Genomic DNA, 15,072 nt, shown 5'->3' on the forward strand with positions numbered 1-15,072 from the left:
ACCGCTGCTAAACAGTGCTGAGGTGCAGGTGCTCTCTCCTAACAACATGGTTGCCACAGGCCCCTGCTACTGCGGTGAGGCCACTGTCCTATCTGCGTACTAGTAGTTGGGACGAGGCTGGGACATAATGCTACTGTAACCTTGACAGTCCCGCCTCTTGTCATCATAGAGAGACACCACAGAGTCCCCAGAGCCTTCTAGAACCTTCCAACCCCCCCCCTAGGATAGCACCAGAACTTGCTGCCTTTTTGTAGGGTCACCTGACCTGGGGGTATAAAAGTAAAGGAGGGAAACCTGCCAAGTTAGTTGCACCACTGGACCTAGGGACCCTCCGCTGGAGTAAAGGCTGCTGAGCTAGGGGGATTGCTACACTACTGAGGCTGACTGATCCTAGGACCTGCTGCCCCAAGTCAGATGAGTTACCCCGCCTGCCTGCTGACCTTGCCCTGTGTGAGGGGAACCAGGGACACCAGCTCCAGTGTGTCTGCCCAGGACTACCACCAGCTCTTTACCTGCAACTAATACCTGCATCCATTACCAGTGCAGAGACTGGGAAGTGCTGTGCAGCTGCTGGGGGCCCCCCTTGAGGTACTGTAAAGTGCTGTGCCAGCTAAGCGCTGTACTATCAGAGCTCGCCATTGTCCCCAAGCGCTGTGAGCCCCAAAACCTTCCAGTGAACTCCAGCGCTGATTCGGCGGAGCGACGGACGCTCAGAACTCGCAGCTAATGTTAAGAGCTGTGTTAGCGTAGCGCTGGATAGCCTGCCCGTGCAAGTAATTCTAAGCGCTGTGTTAGCGCGTTGCTGCATGCCCAGTACCTGAAGCTGCTGTCACCACCGCTAGAAGAGAGCGCGGTGTTCTTAATCTCGAGCGCTGTCCCCAAGCACGCCCTGTGCCCCAGATCACCGCCACGGCCACTGCGCTGTGAGGAGAAGAAGCGCTGCTGCGTGCCTAGAATCACGGCTGCAGGGGGCGAGCGCTGAAGCGAAGGAGAGCTCTGTGGGCAGAAGTGCTGCTGGGCCGGACTCACCACCGCGGCCCCCACGCCGCTCACAGAAGACGCTGTGACAAAAATCACCGCAGCGGCTCAGGCGCTGCTAGGAGGAGAGACGCTGTGCCCAAGATCACCGCCGTGGACCCTGAAGTGTGGTGAGGGGCGCCGCGGATACAGTCAAGGCCGCGCTGGGCCTAGCGCGCGAAGGGGAGCGGTGCCGGGCAACCAGGGCACCAGCCACGTCATCGGCCTCGACCCCATCAGGCTGCGATCTGATTGGCTCCTGGGCCCCGGGCTAAGCAGGAAGCTCTGTGCCCGCCCCGGCAGGGAAGAGAAAGGGGCTCCGAGGAGTGAGAGAGCCCCAGAAATTCCTTCGATCGGCCTCCTAAAGGCGGAGAAGCGATCACCCCCCCCTGTCGCAGCCCTGAGTGAAGGGAGGAGCGGGCTGACTGGGGTGGGGGCATCCTGCACCTGTATTTTCTCCCAGGTTCAGAGTGTTGAGTGGGAAGATCGGAGGGGGTCGACGCCCACGCGGAGGCCCGTCCCACTGACGGCAGGGATAGCCCTAGGGGATCCTGGGGCCTGAGGACCTGATAACCGATGCCCAGACGTGAGTGTAACTGTCTGGGGGATACCCCTGTCGAAGTGTCCTCCTTGAGACTCCGCTGAACCCCTTCTGTAGAATGCTCACTTGTAGTGAAGAAGTGCATGAGGCATGGTGCCTATATTGCATATCTGCCTGCCTAAGAATCCTTACCTGTACTGCACACATGAGTAGAGCCTGTACCTGCAATAAAAATGTTACCTGTATTGCGTAGCTGTTTAGGAATGACTACCTGTGGTGAATATCTGCAATAGAAATGTTACCTGTATTGCGTAGCTGTTTAGGAATGACTACCTGTGATAAATATCTGCCTAGGAAATGTTGTCTGCATTAACCTAATGTTACAGAAACCGTTTACCCTGCATACCGTGAGAACCTTGCCTTGCTAAGCCTGACCAGAAGTAGATAAAGATACTTGTTCTTGTAAATAAAACTGGAGTGGTGTCTCCTTATTGTGTGTGCCTTACTGTGTCAGAGTGGGAGTGTGCTGCACAACTACTTCACGCATAGCCTCGGGCGTGTCTACCTGCCTCGCGCCAAGCTACCTTGTCAGAGTCAGTGGTCCCTGGGACCCCGGTTCTAACATTGGTGTTCAGCGGTGGGATAAGGATTTGTGCTTGTGCAGCACCCTACAGTGACTCAGTGTGCGCCACAATCTGACACCTGTTTTAATGCATGCTCAAAATTCTCCCTGATTGCCTGATTGTAAGTGCGCTTGTGTTACGCCTGTTACCTACGTCCTAGTGGTTTGCCCTGAAATTGTTCGAGGCCCTACTTAGCAAGATGGAATTCGAGCTGGCCAACCTGGAAACGTACACAGTGGCGCTGCTTAGGGAGTTCTGCCAGGGAAAAGGGGTGTTCTTCAAGCGAGGCGCCAAGAGAGAGGAGCTTCAAAAAACCTTGAGAGCGTGGGCATTGGCCCACCCGGAAGGGGGGGGGACGAGGGACAGAGAGAGCATGACGCTCCAGGAGAGCTGGACCTACTGCATATAGATACTAGTCAGAATGTATTGCCTGGTAAGGCGTTCAAGGGCAGGCAGTAGGGTCTCAGTGAGGAGCTTGTCTTCAGAGGAATTAGAGTACAGGAGGGAGGAGAGACAGCTTAAGCTAGAGCTTGCCGGGTTACAGAAGGAGCGTGAAGAGAGGAGGCTGGCTATGGAGGAAAGAAAGCTTACCCATGAGCTCAGCCTGAAGGAGCTGGAAATCAGAGCCCTACAAATAGGGGCTAACAGCAACACAAATGGTGGCAGCGTACCTACAAGGCTTCACAGGAGTCTAGGTTCTACATGCCCAAAGATGTGGTGGCCAGTTTTAACGTGGGGGACGACATTGACAAATGGCTAGCAGCCTATGAGTTGTCTTTAGGAGCCCATGGGGTCCCCGAGAGTTATTGGGTGGTGGGGGGGTTAGCCTGTACAGATACCTGCCTCCAGTGGGGAGGGACACACTCCTGACACTAGACAAGGCAGATCAGACCAACTATTCTGTTATGAGGGAAGTATTACTTAAGAAGTTTGGCCTTACCCCTGAGAAGTATAGGTTGAAGTTTAGAAACAGCCACAGACTCCCCACACAGAACTGGGTAGATTTCCTGGATTATGCCCGCAAAGGATCGGAGGGTAGTGTGCGGGGCAGCGAGGTGACTGATTATGAAGGGCTGTACAATTTGTTCTTAAGAGAGCACCTTCTAGATAAATGTTTTCCAGAGCTGCGCCAACACCTGGTGGACCGCAAGTTGACAGACCCGAGGGAGCTTGCGGAGGAGGCAGACACCTGGGTCAGTACCAGGGTGTCCAACAAGGGATCCGGGGGGATCCCCAGTAGTGGGGACAGGGTTTCCCCCAGAAGAGAGAGGGGGGAGATAAAAAAAGCAGTTCTCCAAAGGCCCCCAAAACAGATCGCAAGGGAGAGGGTTTGGATCCCAGCCCCAATCTGGCTACCAGAAGCCTACTTATCCTACAGAAGTCAGCAGTCCAAAACTGTCCAGTGCTATGAGTGCAGGGAGGTTGGACACTACAAGGGGGATCCCCTGTGTCGTAAGAGGACCCCAGCCCCTACTGGAGGTAAGAACCCCGGGTTGGCTAGTGTAGCACTGGGGGAGGAGCTGTTCCTAGATAAGGGGGGGTGAGTGGGCAGGATTGATCCTAGTATCCCTGGGAGACAGGGAGATGGTCCCACAGACCCAAGTCCCCTCAAATACTGCCAAGTACAGGCAGAGGGTCTTTGTCAATGGGGAGGGGGTGGAGGCTCTGAGGGACACAGGGGCCAGCATGGCGATGGTAAGGAGACAGCTGGTGTCCCCGGAGCAAGTGATTCCTGATGTATTCCACCCAGTGTGATAGCTGACAACAGTGTGGGTCACTACCCCGTGGCTCAAGTTCCCTTTGAGTGGGGAGGGATTTCAGGCCTTCTGAGAGTTGCAGTGAGCCCTGCCATGCCAGTCAACTGTTTGTTGGGAAATGATCTTGAGCATACTGCCTGGAAGGAGGTAGAGTTCAAAGCCCACGCAGAGATGCTGGGACTACCAGAATGGACCTGTGCGATCACACGGCCCATGGCTGTCCGGCGAGGGAGTCAACCAGGGCTGGAGCCTGGGGCAATGTCCCAGCCCGCTGCTGACCAGGAAAACTCCTTAGAGGACGCACCCAGTGAGATGGATTGGGCACCCGCGACGGTTGCCCCGGAGTCAACGGTGGGTGACGTCGTTCCTGGGGGAACCTGCCAACCCCTGCAGAGTGGCAGGTGGAAGGAGGGCTCACCCGGCAGGAATTCTATCGGGCACAGAAGGAGTGCCCCACCCTTGAGGGCATGTGGCGACAGGCCAAAGCCCAAGCAGCCAGAAACACTGCTGGAAACTGCCACATCTACTAGGAGGATGGCCTCCTTTACAGTGAGCCCAAGGTTCCAGTGCATGGGTCCTCAAGGGCCTTAGTGGTCCCCCTAATGCTACAGAGCCTTTTTGCTGGAATTAGTGCATGAGATCCCCCTGGCGGGACACCTGGGCCAAGATAAAACTTTTGCTCGTTTGGCCCCACTCTTTTATTGGCCAAGGATGAGGATTGCCTCTGATGCCTTTTGCAAGTCTTGCAAGACTTGCCAAGCGAGTGGGAAGACAGAGACCAAGTTGAAGGTCCCCCTGGAACCACTACCGGTCATTGGTACCCCTTTTGAGTGGGTGGGCATCGACATTGTCGGGCCTATGGATCTGCCGACCTCTTCTGGACACTGGTTCATCCTAGTTCTGGTGGACCACACCACCTGGTACCCGGAGGCAATCCCTCTGAGGACCATCACTGTTAGGGGTGGGCGGAATTTGCGAAATTCACTTTAGCAAATTATCGCGAAAATGTTAAAAATCTCCGCAAACACGCGGAAATATCGCGAAGATGCGGAAGTTTTTTTCCCGGCCGTTCGCGGTATTTTCTGCGTGGTCGCGGCTCGCTAACTTCCCCATGCGGTTGCTCGCGGGCGCGGCCATCTTGTTTTCACTTGTCTTGCGGTGCATGATCGCGAGAAGAAAGACGTGATCTCGCGACGCATGACGTTACTGCGGGCGCGAACTGTCGCCAGACAGCGCAAATGGCTACCAACAATCCAACATCTCGTGGAGAACGCGACCGGATCGGGAAAACTTGTCGGCGAACGCGGGGATTCAGGTAAGGCGATCGCGCGCACGCGAGAATGTATTATTATACAGCGCGAGCAAGAAACAAATTATCGCTAAGCTGCGGAATGCAGAAATTTTGACATTTCCGCACTTTCCGCGGAACGCGAAAATGCCAAATTATCGCAATTTCCGCGAACGGAACAAAATTTTGGCCCAGGCCTAATCACTGTACCTGTGGTAGCGCGGGCCCTGATGGGGATTTTTATCCGGGTGGGTTTACCCAAGGTCGTGGTGTCGGACAGGGGCACCAACTTTATGTCCGCCTATATGCAGGCCATGTGGAAGGAGTGTGGGGTGACTTACAAGTTCTCCACTCCTTACCACCCCCAGACCAACAGGCTTGTCGAGTGTTTTAACAAGACCCTGAAAGGAATGATCAGGAGTCTACCTGAAGACCTGAGGAAGAAGTGGGACGTCCTCTTGCCCTGCTTATTATTTTTGTACCAAGAGGTGCCGCAGAAGGGGGTGAGCTTTAGCCCCTTCGAGCTGCTGTACGGACACCCAGTCAGGGGACCTCTCAGCCTGGTGAAGGAGGGGTGGGAGAAGTCTCCTAGGAGGCTTTCCCAAGACGTAGTGAGCTACATGTTGGCGTTCCGCAGCCAGATGGCTCAGCTGTGGAAGGAGGCATCTGACAACTTGGAAGCCAGCCAGGCAGTCATGAAAGAGTGGTATGACCGGATTGCCCATCCTGTGGAACTGGATACTGGACAGAAGGTGTGGGTCATGGACCCCGGAGAGCTTAGCGCTCTCTAGGACCGGTGGACTGGCCTGGACGAGATACTGGAAAAGAAAGGCCAGACCACTTACTTGGTGGATCTTATGAACCCAAGGCAACCCCACTGGGTAGTACATGTCAACCGCCTCAAGCCGCACCACGAGAGGTCTGAGCTTACCCTCTTGATGGTGACAGATAGGAGCGAGGAGCAGGAGAGCGAGCCTCTTCCGGACCTTCTGGCGTCCCAAGAGAAAGATGGATCGGTGGAGGGAGTGGTTCTCCCCCCATCCTTGACCTTTGAGCAACAGAAGGACTGCCGCCAGCTATTGGAGCAGTGCTCTTCGCTGTTCTCCCTCACCCCTGGAATTACCTACCTGTGTACCCATGATGTGGACACGGGGGACAGCCCCCCCTGTTAAAACCAAGTCTTAAAGGCTGTCGGATAACGTGGAGGCCAGCATCCAGAGTGAGGTCGCTAAGATGTTGGAGTTGGGGGTGATCGAGCCTTCAAGCAGCCCCTGGGCCAGTCCGGTGGTATTGGTACCGAAAGTAGCCCCACCGGGCACCACACCTGAACTTCGGTTCTGTGTGGACTACCAAGGACTTAACTCCGAGACCAAGACGGATGCTCATCCCATCCCCAAGGCAGATGAGCTCATTGACCGGCTGGGGTCCGCCCGATATTTAAGTACCTTTGACCTCATATCAGGGTACTGGCAGATTGCCCTGACAGACAGAGCCAAGGAGAAGACTGCGTTCTCCACCCCAGAAGGCCACTCCCAATTTAGAGTGATGCCCTTTGGATTGAAAAACGCTCTGGCCACCTTTCAGCGGTTGGTAAACCAGGTGCTTTCTGGCCTAGAGGCCTTCTCTGCTGCCTACCTGGATAACATAGCTGTCTTCAGCAGCAGCTGGGAGGACCATCTGGAGCATCTCCAGGAGGGGCTGCAGGCCCTGCAGCGGGCTGGCCTGACCATCAAGGCCAGCAAATGCCAGATCGGACAGGGATCTGTCGTCTGCTTGGGACACCTGGTGGGTGGGGGTTAGGTGCAGCCCCTCCAGGCCAAAATCGAGACCATCTTGGCCTGGGAGCCCCCCCAAAACCCAGAAAGAGGTCTGGGCTTTCCTGGGCCTCACGGGTTACTACCGCCAGTTTGTCAAGGGCTATGGCACCATTGTGGCCCCCTGACTGAACTCACTTCCAAGAAGGAACCAAGAAAAGTGATTTGGACTGAAGCTTGCCAGAAAGCTTTCAATTCCCTCAAACAAGCTGTGTGCAATGCACCGGTGCTTAGGACTTCAACAAGGAATTTATCGTTCAAACAGACATCTCCGAACATGGCATTGGGGCAGTACTCTCGCAACTCAACGAGGAGGGCCTAGACCAGCCTGTGGCCTTGATATCCAGGAGGCTACTCCCCCGGGAACAACGGTGGTGTACTATCGAGCGAGAAGCTTTTGCAGTGGTCTGGGCCGTGAAGAAGCTCTTTGGCTCTCACTTCCTGATTCAGACCGACCACCGGCCCCTTCGCTGGCTCAAGCAAATGATGGTAAGGAGACAGCTGGTGTCCCCGGAGCAAGTGATTCCTGATGTATTCCACCCAGTGTGATAGCTGACAACAGTGTGGGTCACTACCCTGTGGCTCAAGTTCCCTTTGAGTGGGGAGGGATTTCAGGCCTTCTGAGAGTTGCAGTGAGCCCTGCCATGCCAGTCAACTGTTTGTTGGGAAATGATCTTGAGCATACTGCCTGGAAGGAGGTAGAGTTCAAAGCCCACGCAGAGATGCTGGGACTACCAGAATGGACCTGTGCGATCACACGGCCCATGGCTGTCCGGCGAGGGAGTCAACCAGGGCTGTAGCCTGGGGCAATGTCCCAGCCCGCTGCTGACCAGGAAAACTCCTTAGAGGACGCACCCAGTGAGATGGATTGGGCACCCGCGACGGTTGCCCCGGAGTCCACGGTGGGTGACGTCGTTCCTGGGGGAACCTGCCAACCCCTGCAGAGTGGCAGGTGGAAGGAGGGCTCACCCGGCAGGAATTCTATCGGGCACAGAAGGAGTGCCCCACCCTTGAGGGCATGTGGCGACAGGCCAAAGCCCAAGCAGCCAGAAACACTGCTGGAAACTGCCACATCTACTAGGAGGATGGCCTCCTTTACAGTGAGCCCAAGGTTCCAGTGCATGGGTCTTCAAGGGCCTTAGTGGTCCCCCTAATGCTACAGAGCCTTTTTGCTGGAATTAGCGCATGAGATCCCCCTGGCGGGACACCTGGGCCAAGATAAAACTTTTGCTCGTTTGGCCCCACTCTTTTATTGGCCAAGAATGAGGATTGCCTCTGATGCCTTTTGCAAGTCTTGCAAGACTTGCCAAGCGAGTGGGAAGACAGGGACCAAGTTGAAGGTCCCCCTGGAACCACTACCGGTCATTGGTACCCCTTTTGAGTGGGTGGGCATCGACATTGTCGGGCCTATGGATCTGCCGACCTCTTCTGGACACTGGTTCATCCTAGTTCTGGTGGACCACACCACCCGGTACCCGGAGGCAATCCCTCTGAGGACCATCACTGTTAGGGGTGGGCGGAATTTGCGAAATTCACTTTAGCAAATTATCGCGAAAATGTTAAAAATCTCCGCAAACACGCGGAAATATCGCGAAGATGCGTAAGTTTTTTTCCCGGACATTCGCGGTATTTTCTGCGTGGTCACGGCTCGCCAACTTCCCCATGCGGTTGCTCGCGGGCGCGGCCATCTTGTTTTCACTTGTCTTGCGGTGCATGATCGTGAGAAGAAAGACGTGATCGCGCGACGCATGACGTTACTGCGGGCGCGAACTGTCGCGAGACAGTGCAAATGGCTACCAACAATCCAACATCTCGTGGAGAACGCGACCGGATCGGGAAAACTTGACGGCGAACGCGGGGATTCAGGTAAGGCGATCGCGCGCACGCGAGAATGTATTATTATACAGCGCGAGCAAGAAACAAATTATCGCTAAGCTGCGGAATGCAGAAATTTTGACATTTCCGCACTTTCCGCGGAACGCGAAAATGACAAATTATCGCAATTTCCGCGAACGGAATGAAATTTTGGCCCAGGCCTAATCACTGTACCTGTGGTAGCGCGGGCCCTGATGGGGATTTTTACCCGGGTGGGTTTCCCCAAGGTCGTGGTGTCGGACAGGGGCACCAACTTTATGTCCGCCTATATGCAGGCCATGTGGAAGGAGTGTGGGGTGACTTACAAGTTCTCCACTCCTTACCACCCCCAGACCAACAGGCTTGTCGAGTGTTTTAACAAGACCCTGAAAGGAATGATCAGGAGTCTACCTGAAGACCTGAGGAAGAAGTGGGACGTCCTCTTGCCCTGCTTGTTATTTTCGTACCAAGAGGTGCCGCAGAAGGGGGTGAGCTTCAGCCCCTTCGAGCTGCTGTACGGACACCCAGTCAGGGGACCTCTCAGCCTGGTGAAGGAGGGGTGGGAGAAGTCTCCTAGGAGGCTTTCCCAAGACGTGGTGAGCTACATGTTGGCGTTCCGCAGCCAGATGGCTCAGCTGTGGTGTTAAATGGTAGCGGCAGTTTCAGTCGATAACCTTTCAAGTATTTGCCCGGCGGTAATCGCCTCTCATACCACTCGATGATTTTACCAATAAAAGAGGCAGGCGCCGGAGACTGGAAGGCAGGAAACAAAGTTTTATTCCGTCGGAGCAGAACACGTCAGATCAGACAGCAAGGTATCGTCACGAGGTGCTCTAACCGCATCTCTGAGACCTGGTCTCTTATACACCGGTTTATTGCTTTATTACATATAGTACAGGGGTCTCCAACCTTTTCTATAGCGCAAGCTACTTCTGATCCGTGAAAATCATCGTGAGCTACTAAAGGCCGAGTAATGTGCAGATTATTTCCAAAGTCCCCCACACACCCAGCTTCACTAACTAGGGATAAAGAGATACTCATTTAGTGCCTAAAATGCACAATATGAAACCAGAGAGCTTATATTAGTTCCGGCTTTCCTCTCCAACACATTGTGTGCGCCTGACCTCTCCAATAACAAGCGAAGAAGACTACAATCATAGACCTACAGTGCTGTTCACAGCTGCCAGTGTACTAAAAACCATAAACTTCACATCTGCCTCTCACACTTCGTCATCCATCAAACTACTATGTTCCATAACTCTGTAACTGCGCTTCGGTGGTCATCAAGCACAACATGGAAACACTTACCACATAGAGAATCACAAAATAAAAATAACACATTTCTGATTACACAGCCTACCTACCTACATGGATTATTTAGGTAAGTGCTTCAGTGTCCTACATAAGAGTAGTAAGCACATGACGATATAAATGCTGCAATACAATTATTTTATTACATAATGCCTCCATTTTCTAAATTCTCACATGCCGGTACCTTGAAATGCCTGAGTTCATCGTGTGCGCTGTACAAAAATGCCCCCGGCCAGAACATGCATTTGCTCCATGTAATAATAACTTATGCCACATGTATGGTGCACATGAATTGCCACTTAGTTATTATTATTAATATAGCATTGTCATCATGGACGGTGGGAGTCCATCATTTCATGTTCAAAAGCTATTTCTTCAAATAATGCCTCTCAATGTAGTGATATGCTCTGATGTTCACGTGAAATGCTTCTGCATGTAGGAGAAATAAACGCAGTGATTTTTAAAAAGACTCCCTCATATTTTTGTCTGACATTTGTGTCACTATTTGCAAGTCTTTGCTCATTGAAGGTATGGGCCACTGATCCTTCACATGTCCATGCTCAGCTCTCCATGTTATTTATTGGCCCCATTTACAACAGAAAAATATGGCCTCTGCAGGGGTGAGCTACTTTTTTTAAATGGGATCAATTTAAAGTGAAGTGTAAAGCCTTTTATATTTATTGTGTCATATAATTAACACTTCATTTTTTTCTCCCTTTATGTCATTAACTTAAGGCACCATTTTACATGGATTTTTTTTTCTTTTTTTTAAAATAAAGTACCTCTTGGACTTGGAAGTTCTTCATGAGCACAAACTGGAGTCAGGAACCTAATTTTACATTTCTCCCATAATTTCATTAAAATTTAGTGAATAGACACATAAAATGATGGTCCTGGTTCCGGTTTGTGGCCAGTAATAATCTGCAAGGTACATTATTTCTTTAAAAATAAAAGATGCCTGTGAAATGGTGCTTAATTAATAATGAAATTAAAATAGTGTTTCAAATGGATTTAAAAAAAAAATAATACTATATCAATTGTAAGCTTTTCATTGCATTATACACCCACATCTGCATTACAATACAAATCGCATTTTTAAACCAGACAAAGCATAGCCATTATCCAAGGACTACTCCACACATGAGCAGTCATGGCTATCAAAAGAGAAACTTCTCAATTACTCGACATGATAATGTAATCTTAGTCATCGCCACGTTTGGAAGGATGTCGAGCACAGACTGCTCCATCTATGACAGATTGTAGTAGCAAATGCAATTGCAGGTATTGAAAGATTTGTCTCCAAACACATTTAGAAGTTGACAAACGATATTTAGTGATTTGAAACTAAAGATGTTATTGATTAAATTCAATGCGCATCTATTCTACCCAGAAAAATTGTATCATATAATCCCACCTAAAGCGTTTTTTTAGGCATAAAACATTCCTGAGCATTGGGAACGGCTCGTGTTTCAGATGCCAGAAAAAAGTAATGCACACACGCATTTGGAAAAATAAGTTTCTCTTGACCACAAACCTGATGTAGGTCTGGCTGTTCCTAATGTGGGAAGTGCTGCAGCTCCTGCGCTGCTGTATGGAGAGACAATTGTGCCTGCAAGGCTCCCGTTCCTGCCTTCAAGTCAGGCAGGGTCAAAGCACGACGGAGGCAGCATAAGGCAGGCCTCGTGGTTATCGTGGGCAGGCTGACACTGCTCATGCTGGGCGTACGTCAGACACTTCACCCTCCCCCAGATAGGCTCCATTAGCCAGCAGGAGCAGCAGGTTTCTATGACGGCGGACATAATTAAGAGTGCTGAAAAAGCCCAAAATACAAACAAAGCACTGCACACGCATTTGAATAAAAAAAGTTATCTTATCCACAAACCTGATGCAGGTCCACTTGTTTCTAATGTGGGAAGTGCTGCAGCTCCTGCGCTCCTGTATGCAGAGAAAATTGTGCCTGCAAGGCTCACGTTCCCACCTCCAAGTCAGGCAGAGTCAAAGCACGATGCAGGCAGCATAAGGCAGGCGGCCTCGTGGTTCTCGTGGGCAGGCTGACACTGCTCATGCTGGGCCTGCGTCAGCCACTTAACCCCACCCCAGATAGGCTCCATTAGCCAGCAGGAGCAGCAGGTTTGTATGACGGACACAATTAAGAGGGCTGAAAAGGCCTAAAATATAAACATAACAACGATGATAGGATACCAAATTGAAAGTTAGGTCGCGAGCTACTGACAGGGTGTCAGCGAGCTACCAGTAGCTCGCGATCGACTGGTTGGAGACCCCTGATATAGTACATTCTTGAGATTCTCTTGATGCCTGAAAGAACATCCCCTGAAGCCCCGGCTCAGATCCGATCCCACACATGGTTACAGTAGAGGTTCCCACCCTACCCGCAGTGGGAGATGGCTATCGCGCAGCAGGGAATTCCGCTAATTCCCGGGGGTGTGTGCAACCGGCCGGGTCTCAGGGGGTAGGGGCTTTGATCTACTGTAATCCCTTTGATGTGGGGTGTTTCCCTTACAGTAGGGGCAATAAACTGCATCCGCAGGGCTAGGTGATGGCCTGGGACCAGTTCAGACAATGGGGCGCAGGGGAAGGGGGTTATCAAAGGAGAGGCATGACCATGTATGGGTTGTCGGTCGGAAGTGGTTCCGTAGCAGGGTCGCGCAGAAGGAGAGGGTTTATGGCCTGTATGAGAGAGCGGGGGTGGCCGGCGCGCGGGGGATGCTCGCAGCGCCGGGGGAAAGCGCTGGCGATCGAGAGTGAGCGGGGAGAGAGAGTGGGGTGCCTAAAATGGCGGCCGTGCATTTGCTATGCGTGGCGCTGGGGAGAGGCAAGATGGCGCAGATAATGTTCAGTTTGCACGCTAAATTTCCACAGTCCTCCCTTTTAACATGTCTTGCCAGCTTGCCTAGTTTGGATCTATCCCCATAATACCCCGTACCTCCACCTCATTCAGAGCTTTCATCCGCTCAGTTTCAAAGTCCAAAGTCTTAGGGCAGATGCAGTTCATAAAAAGCGAACATAAAGGTGGCAGACACTGAATCCCCAAGCAACATCCACATAGTATCATGATTGGTATGAGGATAAATGAAAACAGCCTCCATCCCCAACCTTTAATAGCGTCCCAAAACCAACTCCCCAGTGACCATTCTTCTTGCTCTTGATGGACCTCTGTGGACAGTCTGTGGAGGTGTTCAATTGCTTTGTAGACTGAGGGTGAGTTATCCGGTACGTAGGTACAACAGCTGGACCCAATGATGCGGCATGCTCCTCCGCGGTCAGCCAGAACCACATCTAGAACAAGGCGGTTCTGGAGAGCCACCAGGCGGACAGCCTGAAGCTCAGCGGTGTTGTTGGCGAGGGCGCCAGCTGTAATGTTCATTGCTGTTTCGACTGCCTGGGTTAAGTGGCGGATGGCACGGCTGTTTGCCATCGGACCCCAGAGCGGAACACGACCCTTTACTGCGTCCATGAACTGTGCTCCGGTGGAGTCGGTTTGTACAATGTCTTTGGCACGTTTCTGTCGGTGATGGTTTGCTGGAGCCACATACGTCGGAGGAAGGACAAAGGCGATGTAGCAGGTGCCCCCCCAACCTTTCGGGAGCCAGGTGTAGGCCTTAGTACCACAGACGAAGTACATATTCGGGGAGGCAACAAAGGAGGGTGGGTCAACTGAGTCCAATGTTCGGGTGATGAGGCAGGAGCTGTGGCCCACCAGCTGTGCCCCCAGGCCTTCGAGGCATACAGATCCAGTGATGTTGATGACGGACAGGGCCACTGTTAGGGTGGCGGCTGTCCGTTTTCGGAGGTAAGAGAAGGTGGGTCTGGCTGGATTGTTGAACACTTGCATTTCAACTCGTTCTTTGGCGGGGATGTCCATGTGAAAGGAAGTGTTCGATCTCAGAGGGCAGAAGAGGGCGGAGGTTCTACCGGTTTTGTTCAGCCAGAACCCATGGTAGAAGTGTGACATGGTTCTGCCGGAAGTGGCATTGTCCTTGTAGCTCTCCTGCAGGAGGATCAGCCAGGCGAGGCAGGAACCATGGACAGAAAAAGGTGAAGGGATGAAAGGGATTGAGTGCCCAGTGGCATGGGGCAGCAATCCACAGATCCAGCAGTTAGTGGCGTTGGTGGCAAGATTGTGTTGGTGGAGCAACTGCACAAAAGAGTTATTCCAGAACTCCTTACGCCTTTCTCGGAGTTGGGGTGAAAGTGAGATCAGATGGTGTTCTTTCGTGGTGGTAGGTTGAACGGTAGTCAGCAATGTCTTATGAGCGGGTGTGCTCTCCTCCATGATCCAGAAGGTGACCACGAGGAGAAGGCAAAAGAGAAGGGAAATGAAAAGTGCTATTGTCTTAAAGCTGTGCATTCGGTCAGTCTTTGGGTTTTTGAAGTGGATCTTCGGACGTCCGGTTGCTTCCATCATCTTCATGTCGGGCGCTTCCATCACCTTCAAGAGACTCGGTAGCGGGCAGAACCACAGACTTTGTTTTAGTTTCTCTCCTGGTGGCCTTTGAGGTGACTAGGCTACCGTTCTGAGATTTCCACTTAGCCTGTGGTCTGCTTAGCCGAAGTTCTCTCCTTTCGTCGCAAGTTATACCCTTCTTTGGATGGCACAGTGGGATCGGGATATTCAATCAATTCAAGTGTCTCTGTATCCGGGCAGCGGCTCAGGGATGGTCGGTCTTTGTCCAGAAGTTCCTCTTGGGCGGTGATGTTGTCCGTGGTTGTCAGGGTCGGTGATACCTTCTTGCAGTGGTGTGCATGCAGCCAATTGCGTTTCCCCTCCACTCGAAGAGCTGTTCGGGTGGTGATCAGGACTTGCAGGGGGCCCGTCCACCGGGGCTCCAGACTCTTGGTGCGCTGG

Source organism: Triturus cristatus, chromosome 5_1 (genome assembly GCF_964204655.1).
Source record: "Triturus cristatus chromosome 5_1, aTriCri1.1, whole genome shotgun sequence".
Taxonomy (NCBI): Eukaryota; Metazoa; Chordata; class Amphibia; order Caudata; family Salamandridae; genus Triturus; species Triturus cristatus.